This window comes from Callorhinus ursinus, unplaced genomic scaffold, assembly GCF_003265705.2.
Source record: "Callorhinus ursinus isolate GAN/ISIS: 27379988/994484 unplaced genomic scaffold, GSC_fseal_2.0 scaffold10, whole genome shotgun sequence".
Taxonomy (NCBI): domain Eukaryota; kingdom Metazoa; phylum Chordata; class Mammalia; order Carnivora; family Otariidae; genus Callorhinus; species Callorhinus ursinus.
In genome coordinates this window covers 72,256,064-72,274,894 of record NW_027397072.1, presented here as the reverse complement: position 1 = coordinate 72,274,894, position 18,831 = coordinate 72,256,064, and the positions used below count along the sequence as shown (strand labels likewise).

The 18,831-nt window shown below is 41.6% G+C and overlaps 1 protein-coding gene and 1 long non-coding RNA gene across 4 annotated transcripts in view; one reads left to right on the top strand and one right to left on the bottom strand.

Annotated features, from left to right (window-relative positions):
* The window catches only part of LOC141373522 (uncharacterized), a 188,206-nt gene extending 173,875 nt beyond the window's left edge, over nt 1-14,331 (bottom strand). The window contains exons 1-2 of the long non-coding RNA XR_012379586.1: nt 14,221-14,331; nt 13,801-13,843 (exon numbers count right to left, since the gene is read on the bottom strand). This is a non-coding gene — a long non-coding RNA (uncharacterized lncRNA). The remainder of the gene's footprint in view (nt 1-13,800; nt 13,844-14,220) is intronic.
* A 194-nt stretch (nt 14,332-14,525) lies between these two features.
* Nucleotides 14,526-18,831, top strand: part of FOXN2 (forkhead box N2) — a 63,702-nt gene continuing 59,396 nt past the window's right edge. Inside the window, exon 1 of one of the 3 annotated variants that reach the window (XM_025868864.2) lies at nt 14,526-14,607. The gene's annotated coding sequence lies outside the window, so the exon portion shown is untranslated. Of the gene's footprint in view, nt 14,608-14,738; nt 14,933-15,060; nt 15,219-18,831 lie in introns of those variants that run through there. The other 2 variants (XM_025868863.2, XM_073897741.1) reach the window with 2 other exon arrangements.

The window sequence follows — 18,831 nt, the reverse complement described above, 5'->3', positions numbered from 1 at the left end:
TGATGGACATTTGTATTGTTTCTGGGTTTGGGCTCTTATGTAATATTGCTATGAACATTCACATACATGTCTCAAAGGACTTCTCTTATGGCACCAAGCTCACTTGGCTTGTACTACTCCTATAGTTTCAACTACTACATTGGTTTTTTAACTGTTTCCCTACTTAAAGCACTTTCTTATCTTGTCAAATAAAATTGTACAATCTACCACTTATGCCCTACAGTAGTATTTTAAATCAGGACACAGTATATTAGAGAAGTAAATTGACTTAATTTAAAAAATCATTAGGTTCCAAACTATACAGAGCACTAACTACTTCTTGATAGAGTATTAATATTTCAGGATATTAAAAGAATATTTGGTGACAGAAGTGGTTATTTGCTTAATTTTATATTAGATATATGTATGGGGTAAAGGGTAGTTTTGTGCCCTGGGAGAATTAAGGTCATATTTTCTTTTTCTACTGCCTTGCTCTCCAAAGCATCTATCTTAGAAAAAAACATTTTTAATCTACTATGCCTGCATAGTGGTACATGCATTCCTTTAATTCTTAACTAAGAATGCAGTCACAATGACTATGTTTTCAAGATTTTCTTTGCATAGCTTAGATTGGGACCAATTTCTCAAAGTATCTAATGAGCCCTTACCATGTGCCAGGTATTATTCTAAACGCTTCATATGCATTACATTTTATTTAATCCTTATAAGGATCTTAACTGTCACAACTCCCTCAGGTAGGTATTCCTCCAACAAGATGGTCCCTTTGCACAATTCTAGGGGTTGCCATTCATATGTTGGAGTCTATATGAATGCCTGTAATTATATAGTGCTAGGCTGCTTGTTGGTGTTGTCTATTACATTCTCTACTCAATAGATGAAGAGGCACAGAAATGTTAAGTATCTTGCCCAAGCTCAGCCACTTGTAGGTGGTTGAGCTAGGATCTGCATCTAGGTTATCTGGCTTCAACCAGGGCGTGAACTCTTAGACACTCTTATGTTCTGAAGAATCTTAATTTGGGGTTTTAAAAAAAGTCATGTTAGATATGGTTATTTTATTTTTATTTCTTGATACGGCCATTTTATTTTTTTTAAAGATTTTTAAAATTTATTTGACAGAGAGAGACACAGGGAGAGAGGGAACACAAACAGGGGGAGTGGGAGGAGGAGAAGCAGGCTTCCCGCAGAGCAGGGAGCCCGATGGAGGGCTCGATCCCAGGATCCTGGGATCATGACCTGAGCTGAAGGCAGATGCTTAACGACTGAGCCACCCAGGTGCCCCATTGATATGGTCATTTTAGATAATTATTTCTAGGGCATTGTTTCTCAAGGAGTGTTCCTTGGACCGGAAAGATCAGCATCACCAGGGAGCTTGTTAAGAAATTTGAAATATAATGCCCTCATCCCATCCTGGACATACTGAATCAGAAAGTCTGGGATGGGACCCAGCAATCTGCACTTTACAAGCCTCCAGCTGATTCTGATGCATGCTCAAGTTTGAGAACTATTAAGTTTCAGGAAATAATTTTTTTTTTAAAGAAAAAAATACTTAATGGTATTTAAATTTTTTTTTCTATTTGCTTTAGAGCAAGTTTTATTTCACGTAACCTACTCAAATTAGTCCATGTGTTTATTATACTCTTGATCTATACTATAAGAATTAATAATCTTACAGAATTCAAGGAAAGGCAAGGGTGAGAACAGGGCAGTCACTCCCTCCAGCTCCCCTATAAAAGCGATATAGCTACCCACTCCCTAGGTTTCTGTGTCTCCTCTTTCAAATGTTCAAAAAGGAAAATTTGACTGATTTAGCTGTGCAATGGGGTGCAGCCTCTTGGGCCAGCCAAGTGTCTACGCATGACTTATTTGCCTGAATCCAGGGGAGGGGTGAGGTCACATAGTACAAATAGGCCAGAAGGGCTCTGTTGTGATGGAGGCAAGTCAGAATCTTCTAGAGGGGAGGATGGATGGAATCAATGATCTGCATCTTTGACACACAATTTATGTTTAAAATAATGTGGTAAGGGGCGCCTGGGTGGCTCAGTTGGTTAAGCGTCTGCATTTGGCTCAGATCATGATCTCAGGGTCCTGGGATCAAACCCCACATCTGCTCAGTGGGGAGTTTGCTTCTCCCTCTCCCTCTGCTGCTCAGTGGGGAGTCTGCTTCTCCCTCTCCCTCTGCTGCTCCCCCTGCTCGTGCTCTCTCTGTCTCTCTCTCTCTCAAATAAAAATAAAATCTTTAAAAAAATAAAACAATAAAATAATGTGGTAAATATAAAAAGAATGCATTCATTCTATCATGTTTGTTATTGAACATGTGGCATTTGAGCTTCTTAATTGGTTTGGGAAAGGATTCTATGGACCCAGAAGAGCAATGAGTGAGGTTCAATACGTTTCTCTTATCAAGTGGCAACACAGACACTGAAGTAAATAGAAGGGGAAAATTTATTTGCCAGATTAACTGAATTTAGGTTGGTATTTTTTTTCTCTTACAGATCTGAAGATATTTTCCAAAAGAATATGAAACGCAGTATCTGCTTGTGAAAAAATAAGTCCACTGGTAGTTCAGACTTGTTCAAAGTGACACCATCATTAGCTGAATTATACACTGTATCTAGTTATTACCTGAACAGTGTGTAACCTTTGAATAAATCCTGATTGAGTAGTCTGGCTGCCCTGTTTCTATCACATTTGTATTCTCCTGAGCCACGGCTGATTGGATCAAAGGTAGACATCTGACCAAGGAGAAACAAGCCTTTTCAGCAAATTAGGTTTTCTATCTCAATACTTTGGTAGCTGAGGCACATTCATGGTAGAGCACAAGAGCAAAGAGCTCTAAAATCTTGATACTGAAAGTACTGAAATGTATTGATTCCTGTCTTTCCTGTGGCTTAGTCGTCCTCTGTTTCTTTGTGGACTATGAAAGTATTTTTATAATGCAACTCCTTTTAAAATAACACATTGGGGCGCCTGAGTGGCTCAGTCGGTTAAGTGTCTGCCTTCGGCTCAGGTCATAATCCTGGAGTCCTAGGATTGAGCCCCATATCAGGCTCTCTGCTCAGTGGGGAGTCTGCTTCGAGAACCTCTCCCTCTGCCCTTCTCCCCCTGCCCATGCTCTCTCTCTCAAATAAATAAATAAAATCTTTAAAAAAAAAAAAGGAAAAAAGAATTTTTACTTGAGCAAATTCAGTAGGTTTCTATTACTTACATGCAAACATGTTCTAAGACCATAGTTATTAAAGATAGTTTAATAGTAGCAGTACTTGTTAAAGAAAATAGAGTATGTGTGTATGTGTTTAAAGCATGATTCAAGTATCATTAAACGCCAGGGTTGGAAGAAAACTGAGAGATTTGCTATTTAGTTGAAGGTCTTTATTTAACAAAGATAAAATTGAGAGCTAGAAAGATTAAATAATTTGCCCATTTTCTGCTTCTATTTCAGAATTTTGGGTTCTTTCTACCAAGCAATACCACTTCCCTAACACAAGAGACAGCAATCATATCAGTAAGAAATGCATATTTCAAAGTTTCAATTATTTTTAATGCTTATTTTATTCTTAGAAGACTCGACTGCCACAGAACTGAAAATAAATTCTCCTATGTAAAATAATATCTATACATAAGCAACATTTTATATCATGATTGCTGGATATCAAGAACATTCAGAAGAGAAATTACTGCAATTTAAAATGGAATTTTACTGACAAGTACTAAATTTTCTTCCCTGCTTATTCATTTTAAATCATATAATAAAGTGAATTTAATGATAGAGTGATTCTTATGGGTATGGGAAAAAATTGCTTCCCCTTTGCTAAATCCATCAAAGGTAATTGAAGATTAATAATAGTATATGTTGTAAAAATTGGCTTATTTTCACTAATGGAAGACACATCACCACTCAGATGTTATAGTCTGTTACTTAGAAAGGAAAAAGAAGTAGAATGCCTACAGATAGGATTGACCCACATTATTTGTAGGGCCCAGTGAAATGCGAAAATATGGCATCTTGTTCAAAAAGCAGAAAAAGTGCCAATGCACTGCAATGCTAAAGATATTAAAATATCAAATACTTTTCTTTCTTCTTCTCCTCTCTCTCAACTCATCTTGGTGTTTTTAATTTGTTACTTAATGTCTTGCACAGGGATGCTTTCAGGATGAATGCAGCTGCTCGTAGGCACCTCAGGGTTCCATCCCATGACTGTGTGCACTCACTGTCCCCCAGCTGTGAGCTTCACCCCTCCCAAGCTGTGGGACCTACACACTGTACCCTGGCAGAGGCAGGAAGTCAACCTTCCTTCGCGTGGCCCATTACCCTAACCCATGGCAGAGAGGCAACCCCAGAAGACTGCCAATCTCCACACCTAAAATGTTCCTTGTGTAGCCCTGCCATGGAAAGCCTCCTCTTTTGCCCCTTTGTCAACCTTGAAGTAGGAACCAGAGCATATTCAGATCCCTTCAAAAGAAAATCCATCCATCAAATATTTATAGGCAATGTAGATTCTGCTGAAGATTTTGTAAAGGAGCCAGGGGTGGATTTCATAAGCCACAGTGAATAGCACACAACTTTATTAATGCCATCCTCCAATCTGTCTTCTTTTTCTTGTTCCATGGGGGGAGGATTAACAAAAATTCATCATTTTCCCCTAGATGAGCCAACTTCCAAATCTTTCTCTGTGCACCACTACTATTCTCTCCCTTCTTTACTGCATTAGTCCCAACCTGAACTATTGGCTTGAGAATGAGTGCCTCTGAGCCAATATGTACGACCAGGCAGTCCCAAAAATAATGGCTATTTAGACATAAAAGTTGTGCTCTATCAGCAGGTTGGGTATGGCTGAGGATGAGAAGGGCAACATGGGCAGCACTGATTCTTAGGTGAGGAAATCTGCACATCAGCTTAAAGTTGTATTTAGGACATTTTGGGGGGGTTCAGCGTAGCATGAAGAAGAAATTGAAAACAAAGAGAAGTCAAAAGAAAATGGAAAACCCCCAAATGATGTAATCATTGGCTTTGTTAAATTATTGTCCATTTGTTTAATCTTTGTCCAAGTAAGGCAGTGCAACAAACACACATAAAACTAATAACCACAAAACTAATAAGTGAATTCAACAAATTTTTTTGAGTGTATAATATACGCCAAGCAGTATTCTAGATAATTAGAATATATCAGAGGACAGAAGAAAGACTGGTGTCCCTGTAAAGCTTACATTCTAGTCTGGGAGCCAGACTTAAGGAAAACATAATAAATAAGCTATCTAGCATGTGTGAAGATGATGATTGCTATGCGAAAAGATAAGGTACAATAGGGAAAGGGGATTAGGATTCTTGGGACATGGTTGGGGATAATTTGCAGTATTAAATAAGGAGGCCAAGGGAAGCCTCATTGTGAAAGTAAAATTTAAGCACAGACTTAGAGGAAGTGAGAGAGTTAGCTAAGCAGATATCTGGAAGAAGAACATTCCAGGCAGAAAGCAAAGGTCATAGGGCTGGGCGTGCCTGGCACTGTCAAGAAAGAGCAGGGAGGCCAATGATGGTGTTGGTAGGGTTAGATCATGTAAAACGTGGTGGGCTATTATAAGGACTTTGGCATTATTCTGAGTGAAATGAGGAAGCCATGGAGTAGTTTTGAGATGAGGTGTTACACAAACTGACAGATTTTAAGAGGATCACTCTGGCTGCTGTGGTAAGGAAATACTGCCTAGGCGCAAGAGGAGAAGCAGGGAATTAGGAAGTATTAAAGTCATTCAGGCGAGAGAGGACTATGGCTTTGAGCAGGGTGGTGGCAGTAGAGGTGGGGAGAAGGGGTCAGATTCTAGACATATTTTAAAGAGAAAGAGAGGAGCCAAAGGTGACTTCAAGGTTTGGGGCTTGCACAATCAAAGAGACAGAGTGAAGCAATTGACCATAGTTTCTAAAAGTGCCTAACTCTAAATGAAACACTACTGGGGAACAAGCTACAATATAATTTGGAATCTCTTTAATACTGCCTTCCCTAAATAATTACCTCATTTATCAAAAGTCAGTTTCACAACTGCAGTATTTAATTTTGAATAAACTCTATTTACGAGATAACCAATTGCTATAGATAAAATTTGATTTTATTCTTCTAGCAGTAGAAAAGAAAACCAACTTCTCTAGCTTCTCTTATGCAATCCTTTTGGGCAATTCCTAAAATTGAAGTAGGTTGACTTTTTAGTTGTTCATTTAAAAAATAACATGAGCAGCTAGCATTTACTGAGCACTTATTATTCACCTGGTCATGTGCTCCATTGTTACACATACGTTGGCCTCATAGCACTCCTCTGAGGCTGGGATTGCTATCTTCATTTTGGACAGGAAGAGGTTAAGAAAATGTTGAAATATTTTGCCTGGGCTAGTAAATAGCAGAGCCAGGATTCTAACCTGAGCCTATACCTACAGCTTTTAAAAACTGTACAAATTGTCTACTTGACTGCTAAGGAGGGAGGGACCAGGGAAGGGATATGGAATTTTAGCATTTTTTGGTCCGTAGGAATTATTGATGCTTTAGGTTTCCCTCTCAGTCTATTTGGGCTTCTATAACACAATACCAATGACTGGGTGGCTTATAAACAACATATATGTATACTTCTCACAATTCTAGAGGCTGGGAAGTCCCAGCATTTGGTGTGTGGTGAGAACCCAATTCCCAGTTCATGGCTGGTCATCTCACTATAACCTTCCATGATGGAAGGGGCACAGGAGTTCCATGGGGTCTGTTTCATGAAGGCACTCATCCCATTCCGTCTCCCCTCTTATGACCTAATCACATATGAATTTGGGGGGGCAATATTCAATCAATAGCAGCCTCTTGTGATTGATCAGTATAGTTTTAAATGTGCCTATGTTTTTTTTAAATTTTTTATTGTTATGTTAATCACCATACATGACATCATTAGTTCTTCATGTAGTGTTCCATGATTCATTCTTTACGCATAACACCCAGTGCTCCATGCAGGATGTGCCCTCTTTAATACCCATCACCAGGCTAACCCATCCCCCCACCCTCCTCCCCTCTAGAACCCTCAGTTTGTTTTTCAGAGTCCATCGTCTCTCATGGTTCGTCTCCCCCTCCAACTTACTCCCCTTCATTCTTCCCCTCCTGCTATCTTCTTCTTTTTCTTTTTTTTAACATATGTTGTATTATTTGTTTCAGAGGTACAGATCTGTGATTCAATAGTCTTGCACAATTCACAGCACTCACCATAGCACATACCCTCCCCAATGTCTATCACCCAGCCACCCCATCCCTCCCACCCCCCACCACTCCAGCAACTCTCAGTTTGTTTCCTGAGATTAAGAATTCCTCATATCAGTGAGGTCATATGATACATCTCTTTCTCTGATTGACTTATTTCACTCAGCATAACACCCTCCAGTTCCATCCACATCGTTGCAAATGGCAAGATCTCATTCCTTTTGATGGCTGTATAATATTCCATTGTGTATATATACCACATCTTCTTTATCCATTCATCTGTCGATGGACATCTTGGCTCTTTCCACAGTTTTAAATGTGCCTATGTTTTAATTGAGTTTCATTGGTCACATTCTAAGCCTTAGTTTCCCCATCTTTGAGAGAAGGGGCCTAGATCGGTGATTTCCAGGTCTTTAATATTCAACTCTCGGGACTCTTGGGTGGCTCGGTTGGTTGGGCGTCTGCCTTCGGCTCAGGTCATGATCCCAGGGTCCTGGGATCAAGTTCCGCATCGGGCTCCTTGCTTAGTGGGGAGCCTGCTTCTCCCTCCGCCTGCCGCTCCCCCTGCTTGTGTTCTCTCTCTCTCTCTAATAAATAAATAAAATCTTAAAAAAAAATTTCAACTCTCCCAAGGCAGGACATACCCTATCATTATTAGGGATTCATTGTAGAAGTTCTCAATGAGGTAGAAGTAAAGGAGAGCCTGGGTGGGGCACCTGAGTGGCTCAGTCAGTTAAGCTTCTGACTCTTGGCTCCAGCTCAGGTCATGATCTCGGTCATGAAATGGAGCCCGGCAACGAGCTCTGCACTCAGTGAGGAGTTTGCCTGAGATCCTCGAGATTCTCTTTCCCTCTGCCTCTCCCCCACTACCTCCACTCTCTCTCTCTCTCTCTCTCTCTTTTAAATCTTTAAAAAAAGAGAGAGAGGAGAGGGAGTGTTTGGAAACTTGACAGATCCTGGCCCTAAAGATTCTGATAGTAGTTCTGCTTGATCCATTAGATCAGTGGTTTTCAAACTGTGGTGTTGGAGGAACACTGGATGAAAATGCCTGGGCTTTCCCAGCCTTTCAATATCAGCCCATTTTCAACCAGGGCAGGTCCACTCAATTCTGTTTTATAGTTGGATCCCATGTAAGGTCTCATTCAAAGAAAACAAAACACTATTGCTCTACTTTGAATAATCTGAAAACTGCCATTCTAATTAAGTGCTCCTTATACTTTAATGTGTATATGAATCACCTGTGGGCGTTCTAAAAATGCAGATTCTTATTAGTGGTTCTGGGGTAGGGCCTGGGATTCTGCATTTCTAATAAACTCCTGGTGATGTCAATGCTGCTGAGTGTGCTCAGAATACTTTGAATATATCAAGCACTAGAATGATCACTAGAGCTTTAAAAACTCTAATCGTTTTTCTACTCAACCAAAAAGTCTTTCCTTGGAATTTTCCTCGGAATGATCTCAAGTTTACCAAAACAGTAAATGCTAGATTTCCGCTCCTCTTACTCCCCAAGTCTTTGTCTGCCTTTGTCTTTCTAACTGTCTGTCTCATTCTCTCAATGCCTCTCTTCTCTTCCTCTTTTGAAAGGTAAATACTGAACCTTTCGGACATGCATTTAAAAATCTTTCTACATACCGTGAACATTGTGCCTCAGCCAGTTCATCTCAGCAAGAGCTAACTAGGGAGGGTCTGGGAAATTTGCCACAAGTGAGTTATTTAAAGGTAGTTATGGTGACACTCTCTTCTAAATTTAGCATCTTAATGAACTTCCCCAGATTAAGGAGTAACTGTCTTGCACTCTTCCAGCCTTTGTGTGAAAAATTTAGCACATACTTGAGACTGATTATTTTCTTTCCTTGTTAGAGCCTTCAAACATTTCCTTTCTCAAAATACTTCCTCAGCTGCCTTTTCCCCACATTATCCTTTTTCTGCAAAGAGGTTATCCACTTCTCAAAACTTCGATTCCCGGAGCTGTCTCCCCCTGAGCCTCTACACAGCCCTATGTCTCCACATCCCACTACCCGACGCAGGGGTCAGCAATCTTTTTCTGTAAAGGTCTAGATAGTAAATATTTTCAGCTCTGTGGTCTATAGGTTCTCTTTTGCAACTACTCAACTCTTTCTTGTGATGTCAAAGCAGCCAAAGAAAACATGTAAATGAATGTGTGTGGCTGTGTTCCATTAAAACTTTATTTACAAAAGCAGAAGGCAGGCCAGATTTGCCAACTCCTGTCCCCTCCCCTGATAAGCCATAAGTTTGTTGACCCCTGATCTACATGCATGTTGAAACTGGCCCAGTCAGATTGTACAGCTCCTGGGAATTTGGACTGGGACTGGGAAATGGAGTTAAGTAATAATTGTGGGTTGCTAAGCAAGAAAGTTGGGCAAACTGGGTGGAGGCCAGAGGTGGAGAGCAGGGGCCACTATTTGGGACAGCCATAGTAGCATTCAAGCAGATGAGTAAGCAGAGAAGCCCATCTGCAGAGGAAGTGAAGCAGACATACAAAGAAAAGCTCAGATTAGAGACCAGAAGATGAGAGAGAGAGAAAGGGGAAAGGAGGGTTTGTGTAATATTGGCTGTGCTTCCCACAGTTTTGTCTCACATAATCCCTGCCTATTTTTATATTCGTTCCTCCTTTACTTTAGCCAGCTGGCATGAGTTTCTGTTTCTTGCAACCAGATAACCCCTAACTCGAGCAACATTTTATACTCCAGAAATTCCAAATGACTGACAGTTCTCTGACCTGAACAGTCATGCTCTCACATAGCTGAGGCTTTGCTCAGTGTGGTTCCACTCCCCACCCCCACATTGCCACTTCTCCTCCATATTCTTTTCTTTCTGCAAACTTTGCTCAGACATTATCTCCTGTGGCTGAATTAGGACTTGGTTCCCACCGCTCCTTATGTAAAGCTTTATCAGTGCACTTATAATGCCACATTATATTTTCTGATTTGCTTGTCTGTAGTTATAACTACAACTTTCATCTCTGTGCTATGTATAGGGCCTGGTACTTAGTAAGAACTTAACACAGAGGTAAAGTTACCCAGTGGTCAATAAATCTATAACATAAGCATAGGTTCTAACCACCCTGAAGGCTCTAGATCCTCAGCTGTCCCTTCCAGCTTCATGAGCCAAAACAGAAATAATATAAACTGATAAACTTATTCATATGTAAAGGACTATGGAAAAGTACTCAATATGCCTTTATAATCAACTTTGCTAATTGTTGTTCAAAACTATGTTCTCACCGAATATTTTGTCTGCCTATTTTATCAGTATCGGAATATGTTAACATCTCGTGCTAAAATTATCTTTTTATATTTGCTTTCAGTCTTTTAAAGTTTTTGTGCCATCATTTTCTGGCTTCAGACTATTCTACTAAAAAGTCAATTCTAAGTCTATTGTTTCTTTAAAGATAAACTCTTATTTTCTCTAGTTCTTAAGATTTTTCTCTTTGTCTTTTAGCATTTTATCATGATGTATCTATGTGTCAACTGTATGGACTAGAAATATATATATTATATATCCTGCTGGGGATTCATTAATTCAGATATTATTTCTGCCCAATACTATCTTTCCTTTCCTTCCAGAATTCCAACTACATGCATATTAAACTTCATCACTATATCTTCTATGTGCTTTCCCTGTGTTCTGTGTTTTCCATCCTTTTTCTTATGCCTCATTCTGCATAGTTTCTTCTCAACTATCTTCTAGTTCACAAATTCTCTCTTTGTTTGTGTCTAATATGCTATTATACCCAACCCTGAGTTCTTATTTTCAGTTAGTGAATTTTTTGGTTCTAAAATTTTCATCAGATGCTTTTGTTCAAGTTTCTAGTTATATGTCTAAATTTTTAATCTTACATTTTATTTATTTATACATAGAAAGCATTCTTATTTTAAAATCTGAGTCTGATAATTTCACTATCTGAATCCCTTTTGCTTGGTTTTTGTTCTTTGTTGTTTCTGTTGGGTTTTTTGTTTGTTTGTTTCTTTGTGTGACTGATTATTTTTCATTGTGTACTAGACATAGTTTTTGCAAAATGGTACAAATGATCTGAGGCCTAGAATGGTATTACTTTACTCCAGAGAAAATTTCAGTTTGCTTCTGCCAAAGGCTTGGGGGCATTAGCTTAAAGGAATTACCCTAATCCAGTCTCAGGGTTGAGATGATTTGAAATGGAGATGTCTCCCCTTTACTTCTAGGATATAACCATTCGGATTCCTTGTCCAAAGCAAGGGGACTTCAACCGAGTCATCCTCCTTCCCCCTTTGCGCATCTTGAACTCTAATCACTATCTCCCATTCCTGGCCATACGCTCAGCAACCTTCTATGGAATGGATAAGTGATTCACTGGGCCTCCATCAACCCTCAGGTCATAGACTATAATTTCTATCTTGTTAGCTCTCTACCACCTTCAAGCTGATATTTTTTATATTTTGCTAAGTTTTTCTGGTGTCCTTAGTAAGAGAATTTGTCCAAATTACCACCAATAACAGGGCCTATAGAAATGTAGGTACTGGGGCACCTGGGTGGCTCAGTCATTTAAGCGTCTGCCTTCAGCTCAGGTCATAATCCCAGGGTTTTGGGATTGAGCCCCAAGTCGGGCTCCCTGCTCAGCAGGGAGTCTGCTTCTCCCTCTACCTCTGTCTCTCCCCCTGGCTTGTGCTCTCTCTCACTCACTCTCTCACTCAAATAAATCAATCAAAAATAAATAAATTAAATAAATAAATAAAATTTTAAAAAAATGTAGGTACTATCAAATACAGGTAGTTGCACTTAGGAAGTACACTGAAAAACATCCTCAAAGGAAAAAAAAATAGACTTTCACTCACAATTCCATCTTTTTAGCCCAAGTGGCAGACCAGTACTCAGGACTATTGTATCCTAGTCCCGGTATCTTGTAATTTGAGAAAAGTTACTTCTTTTATCAACAAACATTATTGACTATCACCTCTGTCCCAAAAACTGTTTCAAGAAATTAGACTATAAGAATGAAAAAGATATGGCCAATGACCTCAAAGGGCTTGAAGCCTACGTTTCTTATTGGTAAACTGGTCATTTTTAGAATCACCAAGTCATGATCAAAGAGTCTTTGTTAAATATATGTAATACAATGATAAATACATTTAAAATGTAAACATGGATATTTGAGCTCCTATCAGTTTTCAGCCTAAATATGAGGGCATTTCAAACAATATATTTCTAATGCATTTGTCTTCCAGGAAGTTTATTATTGAATATGTTCCTTTAAAGTATTTTGGAGAACGAAGAATACAAACTTCACAAGAGATCTTAAATGCCAGGATCCTCTTTTTCCTAAAGAGTTAAAACTGTGGTTTCATAGCCTTTTTACTCTTGTAAACTCCTAGGAAAAGCTACTCACTCTGAATCATCATTAGTTTTAATCAGAGCTTTTCCTTGATAGGTGTTCAAAGTCCTCTAAAATAGCCTTTAAGTATACAGGTGTCCCTAGGCTCTAAACCAAGTGTGACAGATTTCCTAAGGGACCTGAGTCTTATCCACAGAGATTATTTAAATGTTCCCAGCCTCTCTACTGAATCAGTCAGTAGAGAGGACCAGCAGAAAGATCTTAGTGGATGCCAGTGCAGTACATTCATTATTTGACCTTGAACAAGCTACATAACTGTTCTGGATTTGTTTTTGCAACCATGATAAATTGGGCTCCTGATTACATATCTTTAAAGTATATATTAATTCCGGATCTCAAATTCTGTGATTCTTCTAGAGTTGAGGAGGACTGTTTGGTCACCTGAGTTTAAAATTGATTAGAAGGAAAAATAGGAATTGAAGTTCAATATATCAAATAAGATGCTATTACAATAATCTGTAAGGAGATGAAGACCTATATTATATTAGTGATCACTAATGGCCAGCAGAGATAAAACAAAACTAAGGTATGAGAAGGCTGTGGCTCTCGAGAAGCCACCTCCTTTCAATTTTCCCTTCTTTCCTCTGCTCCCTTTCTACTACATTCTTCCTCCAGGAACTTCTTTCCATTTGTCCACATGAGGGGGCAACAGTGATTGCTCTGAAGGGAGAAAATGAAACAACTCTGGCTTTAACTGAAGCTTATTGTATATTTGCCTTGTGGCCTCTTACTCTAAATGCAGTTATGAGGCCTTTCAGGACAGTGTAATGAGCAACAAATGGAACTGGCAGGTGATTCTGGACAAATCATATAGACACAGCATTCTCCTCTGTGGAATGAGGGTTGAACACTTCCATTTTTTTTATACATTCTGTTGCCTATAATTCTTCTGTGTCTCTGTCATCCCCACAGCTTGACTTGTTTTATTGTCAGTAGGCAGCCTGTTTCATAATCAGCTAACTTTATACTCACCGCCTGGCACATAGTGAATATTCAGTTAACATTCATTGTTCGGGAAAAATGTGAAACTCCTATGCATCAGTCACTATGCAGGTCTCTTTACCTTTTCTTCAATCCATTCAGCACATTTGTGAGATAGGTATCACTACTCTAGTTTTTGAAGATGTGGATATATTCAGAAATTTGGTGGTCAAGATCATAATTTTAGTAAAATGGAGCCTTAGTTCTGCCACTTACCTTATATTTGTCAGGTTATTTTTCTAAGCCTCGGGTTCCTTATCTGTAAAGTGGGAATTTGTAGGAGTTAGGATAGGGTTTGCAGATTTACCAAAAACCAAAACAAACCAGGAAGTGTAACCCCAAATGAAACATTCTTATTAAAAAAATGATTCTGCATTTATCTGAAATTCTGATTTAATTGGACACTCGTCTTATCTGGCAATGCTATCTTAGCATTATGGTTATTACAATGCATGTCAAAAATTTAGCTCAGTGCCTAGCACCTAGTGAGGGCTCAATAAATGCGATGCTTATTAAATTCTCTATCTGATTTCCAAAGTCCTTTTTTTTTCACCACAACCACGCTGAGCTCAGTTTTCACTTAAAATTTCAGTCAAGTGAGTGTAATACTACTTTTAGTTCATATTAATGTTTTACCGTGCCTACAGCGCTTTCAAAGACTGGCCAATGGCGGAAAGCTCTTGAGGAAACCCACAGAAGCTCGGGCTGTTGGGGGTCTTCGCGGCAGTCGCAGCACCAGGATTCGCGGGCCGACCAGCAGCGGCCGCCCTAGCCCCGCCCCCCGCCATCTCGGCCACTCAGGGGCCGCGCCGCGCCCCGCTGCACTCCTATAGGTCCTTCCCGGACAGGCGAGGACTTTCCATTTTTCCCGCCTTCCCAGCCCCTCCTCAGCCCGAAACCCGCACTGGCCCACAACGTCTCCGCCCTGCCTTCCGTGCGAACCCCGCCCTTCCGGACACTGCATCTCCCTTCCTTCCCACCAGCAGTTCAGAGCAGCTGGCGCGGTCCCTGGCCTGCCCTTAGGTAGGAGGTGGGAGGGGACACCGAGGGGCGGACCGAGCCCCCTCCGAAGGGGTCGCGAGAGGCGGGGACCAGAGGGAGGGGCGGGGCTAATATCTTTGGCGCCGCGTTGCCATGACAGCGAGGGAGGGTGCAGGGAGGGGGAGGAAGCGAGCGAGAGGGGGATGTGGTGCTGCCGCGGCCGCCACCGCAGCTGCCGCTGCCTGCTCTTTGCCGCGTCTTCCCCGAGGCGGCTGCTGGAAGCCGCCGGGAGCAGCTGTGGTGCTCTGCCATATTGTGTCTTCCCCTGCCCGTCCCTCGCCTCCCCGCTGAGGCGGCCGAGCCGACGGTGAGTCCCGTGCGGAGTGGCGCCCTCCTGGGCCGGCGCCGCCGGGCGGCCGCGCTCTCCGCCCTGGCCCGGGGCGCAGCTCCCGGGAGCGGAGGCAGCGCGTGCGGCCGGCGTGGGGCGCGGAGGCGGCTGTCCCGTGACGCGCCCGGACATTTTTGTCCTGTGAGGAATTGGTGCCGGCACTGGGGTCTCCCCTGCGCGCTCCTTGGGTCCTGAGTGGGTTCCCGGGGGGTGTCGAACTAAGGGGAGCGTGGCCCCGTGAGGAGTTAGGAGTTTTTCGTGAGAGGTAATGACTGCCCCGGAGCGGGTGCCGCGCGGCGTAATCCGCGGCGAGGGGTGCCGGCTCTCCGGCTAAGGCTCGGGGGTGGCCCGGAGGACGCTTAGGGCTCGACTCAGGGCGAATCTGCAGTTAGAGGAAGTGCCCCAAGCCCCTCGGGTGTGTGTGTGTAGCGCTCCCTCCCCCGCCTGGAAGTGGAGCGAGACGTGCCGGGCGTGGAGTCCTGGTCCGGCCCCAGGCGGCCTGGCTGGGCCCCGCCAAGGAGTGCCCGGGGAGGCACCGAACGCTGCCTGGAGTGAACTTCAAGCCGCGGGGCTGCCAGGCGATGCCGGGGGACAGGGGTGGGTCCGGATGTGGGGGTGGCCGACCCCGGCACCCTCTGGCCCCTCCTCCAGCGGGCGCCCTGGGGGCCTCGCCGGGTGGCTGTCTTGGTGGGGTGCGAGTTAGGGTTTTTCTGCGCTGCAGTATGGACACTTCCTGTTCGTCGCCTCTCTTGGGCCCGTGGTTACTTCTGCCCTTCTGTCTTGTGTCTGGGAGGGTGAGAGGTCGTGAGGGCGCATGCGAGGCCCTCCGCCTGCTGGGTTCGCCCCACCGCAGCAGCAGCGAGTCTGAAACCCGGGAGGACGGTGGGAGTCGGGGGAAACCCGGCCCCTGTGCGTAGCCCTCCATCCTCCACTCTTACTCAACTCCACTTCTTTTACCCCTTTGCAAAGTGCCTCTGTTCCCACCTCAGCTCGCGGGAGTGAGCGTAGCGAATTCAGTGGGGTGCACTCTCAGGATCTTCTTGGACCTGATTTCTGTCTCTTTAAAGCAGCCCCTGTACTTCGTTTTCACCTTAAGAGAAAAACAGTCTTAGCGTGCAAAGAAACAGCACAGTCTTTTTTTCTACCCCAACTCCGAGGTGGAGGGAAGTGGGAGGTTATTTGTTTCCAGGTTAGTTGGTGCTGTTTCTCCTGTCTTCCTTCTGATTGTGACAGCCACGTGGCCGGTTGAGTGTAATAGAGTGCCCTAGCGCCACTAGGTCTGAGGCTTCACTGGTACCAGGGGCTTTGTAATGGTGCTGTAGCCTCGCATCCACATTTATTTTGGTGTTTTCAGAGATGAGGAAGTGGAAAAAGCTGAACAGTTCATGTCTATCTCTGTTTCATCCGAATTGTAAGACTTATCTCTGTTACCTTGCAGTCCTTGTAAGGTTTATATTGACGTTTTGCCTTCCTCTGCTGTTCTGATGATTCATCTCTAAAATCTCAGCAGTGTTAGGTACATTAAGGAGTGGTGGGGGAATAGAGTAGTATATTATGGAGTTCCCCAACTCTGGAAAAAAGTCGTTTGTATTTCAAAAGCATTAGTGAGAGGTTCTAATGCAGTAAGAAATAGTCATGTTCTGGAGTGTTTTTTTTGTTGTTGTTTTTTGTTTGTTTTTGTTTTTTACTTTTATAAAAGTCTTAGTGTTTTCTTCTTACATAAAAATTCTGACCTGAAAAAATACATTATGGATGAAACTACTTGTTTAGGGATGAAATAAACACTCGTTTGATTTGTGTGTGTGCACTTTTTTAAGCTCTTTTTGGGAAAGTTTTAATGGTTAATATGAATGTTAACATGAACAGATTTTATTTTAAGGAATGAAATTTAATTTTGACAATATATGAAGTAAAGGGTCAAAGGTTGAAGATTTAAAAATCCAAACTTTTGGAGAGTTTGGCAAATTTTATTTTAAGATTTTATTTATTTATTAGAGAAAGAATGAGAGCTAGAGAGCCCGAGAGGGAAGAGGGTCAGAGGGAGAAGCAGACTCCCTGCTGAGCAGGGAGCCTGATGTGGGACTGGATCCTGGGACTCCAGGATCATGACCTGAGCTGAAGGCAGTCGCTTAACCAACTGAGCCACCCAGGCGCCCGAGTTTGGCAAATTTTAGAATTTAGGTGTAATCCCTGGATACTAATGCATGATGTTTCATTTTGTAAATGCTTTGGTGGATTTGAATTATTTCTGTAACATCATTTTATTTGAATCAGTTTTACTTGAAGGGTGCTAAACCACAGGAAGCATTTAGAATGTGTAAAAGAATTAATGTAGAGAAGTTACAGCAGCACCATTTATTAGAATTTAATTATGCCATAACAGTAGTTCTCAATCAATGAAGTTAATAGATAAAAAGATTGGAGAGGCTTCAGTGCAGAAAAGATAATGTGATTGAGAAATTAGTATATGTGCTGACCACCAAAAGCAATGCTTGGTTGAGAAAGAAAGTAAACGAGGTGATGAAATACTTATACAAATCAGGAAGCACTGAAAACATATGCTGATAAAAACATTATTAGTTATGGGGTCCGACTATCGAATGAAACCTTAAAAAGTGCCATCCAAACAGGACTTACTCTTGTTCTTATGGTAGCTTAGCTACTCACAATATGTGTTGTGTGTTGCTTTTAGATTGTTGTCGTTGGGTGTGTGTTGCATTTAGATTGTTGTCATTTTGGTAACTGGGTTTTGCACAAATGCAAAAAGTCCTCCAGAAATAAAGTTTCAAGGGCCCAATGCTTTGCTGATTTCTTAGATAAGAAGCTGAGGTCTATGATGTGATCCCTGTTCTTTGGTTGAAGAGACTTGATTAACACCCATGAAAATAAGAATTTATATTGTGACAGGATGTAGTTAGGAGTTAAATTGTATAATGCAGGCAAGTACTGTAAGGCTTAAAAGGAGAAGGAACCTAAAGGGTTTTGATTAGATAGGGAGGCTTCTTCAAGAAATAAGGCTCTTGCTTTCTAAAGTCTAATCATGTTACTCCCCTTAGATTAATCTTCCTGGAAATTGTATCACTTTTATGTCGAGCATGAATTTTATCACCCTTTATGTCAAGCATGAATACCAAATTTCTTCTCAGGACTTTTCAAACTTTGGTCCCAGTCTTCTCCCATCTTATCTTCCACTCACCTTCAGGAACTGTTCTTTATTGACTACTTCAGTGTTGTTTAACAATTTTACTTCTTACCTATGCTGGTGTAACATTTTTCTGTTGGAAATGCACTTGCACACATCCTCTTAACAACTGAAGAAATATTTAAGCTTGAGTCTTGGCTGCCCTGAGGGCCTTAGAATCACAGAAATACAGACCTGCCTTCACCTCTCCAACTGAAAATTCTTTACTTTCTCAGATAGCATATAATTCTTTCGGCTGTGCTTTATGTACTGCCTTGTTTTCACTTAATAAATACTTTTTGAGCACTTACCATGTGGCAGGCACTGTTATTGGTGCTGAGGATACAGCTTTGAATGAGACAAATTCCTGTGTTCTTTGTTAGTCATCTTTTTAGGTTTTATCACTCCAAGGAGATTATAAAGTCTTGGACCACCCAGAAGAATCTTACTTTCTTGTGTATATGTGATACTGAATAAAGGAAAGGCAGGATATGGTATGAGGTAGAGAGATGGATGGAAGGATCTTTACAAGTGAAGGGTACAAAAGCATAAGCAATTATGGATGGCCTTGAAAGCATCATTTCTGAATGTAAATATGGTTTAGTAAAAAAAAAATGGCATTTGAGCCTGGGAATATGATAAAATCCTTATTTGAGGAAGGTTCATTTGATAGCAGTGTGTACTACTAATTATTAAC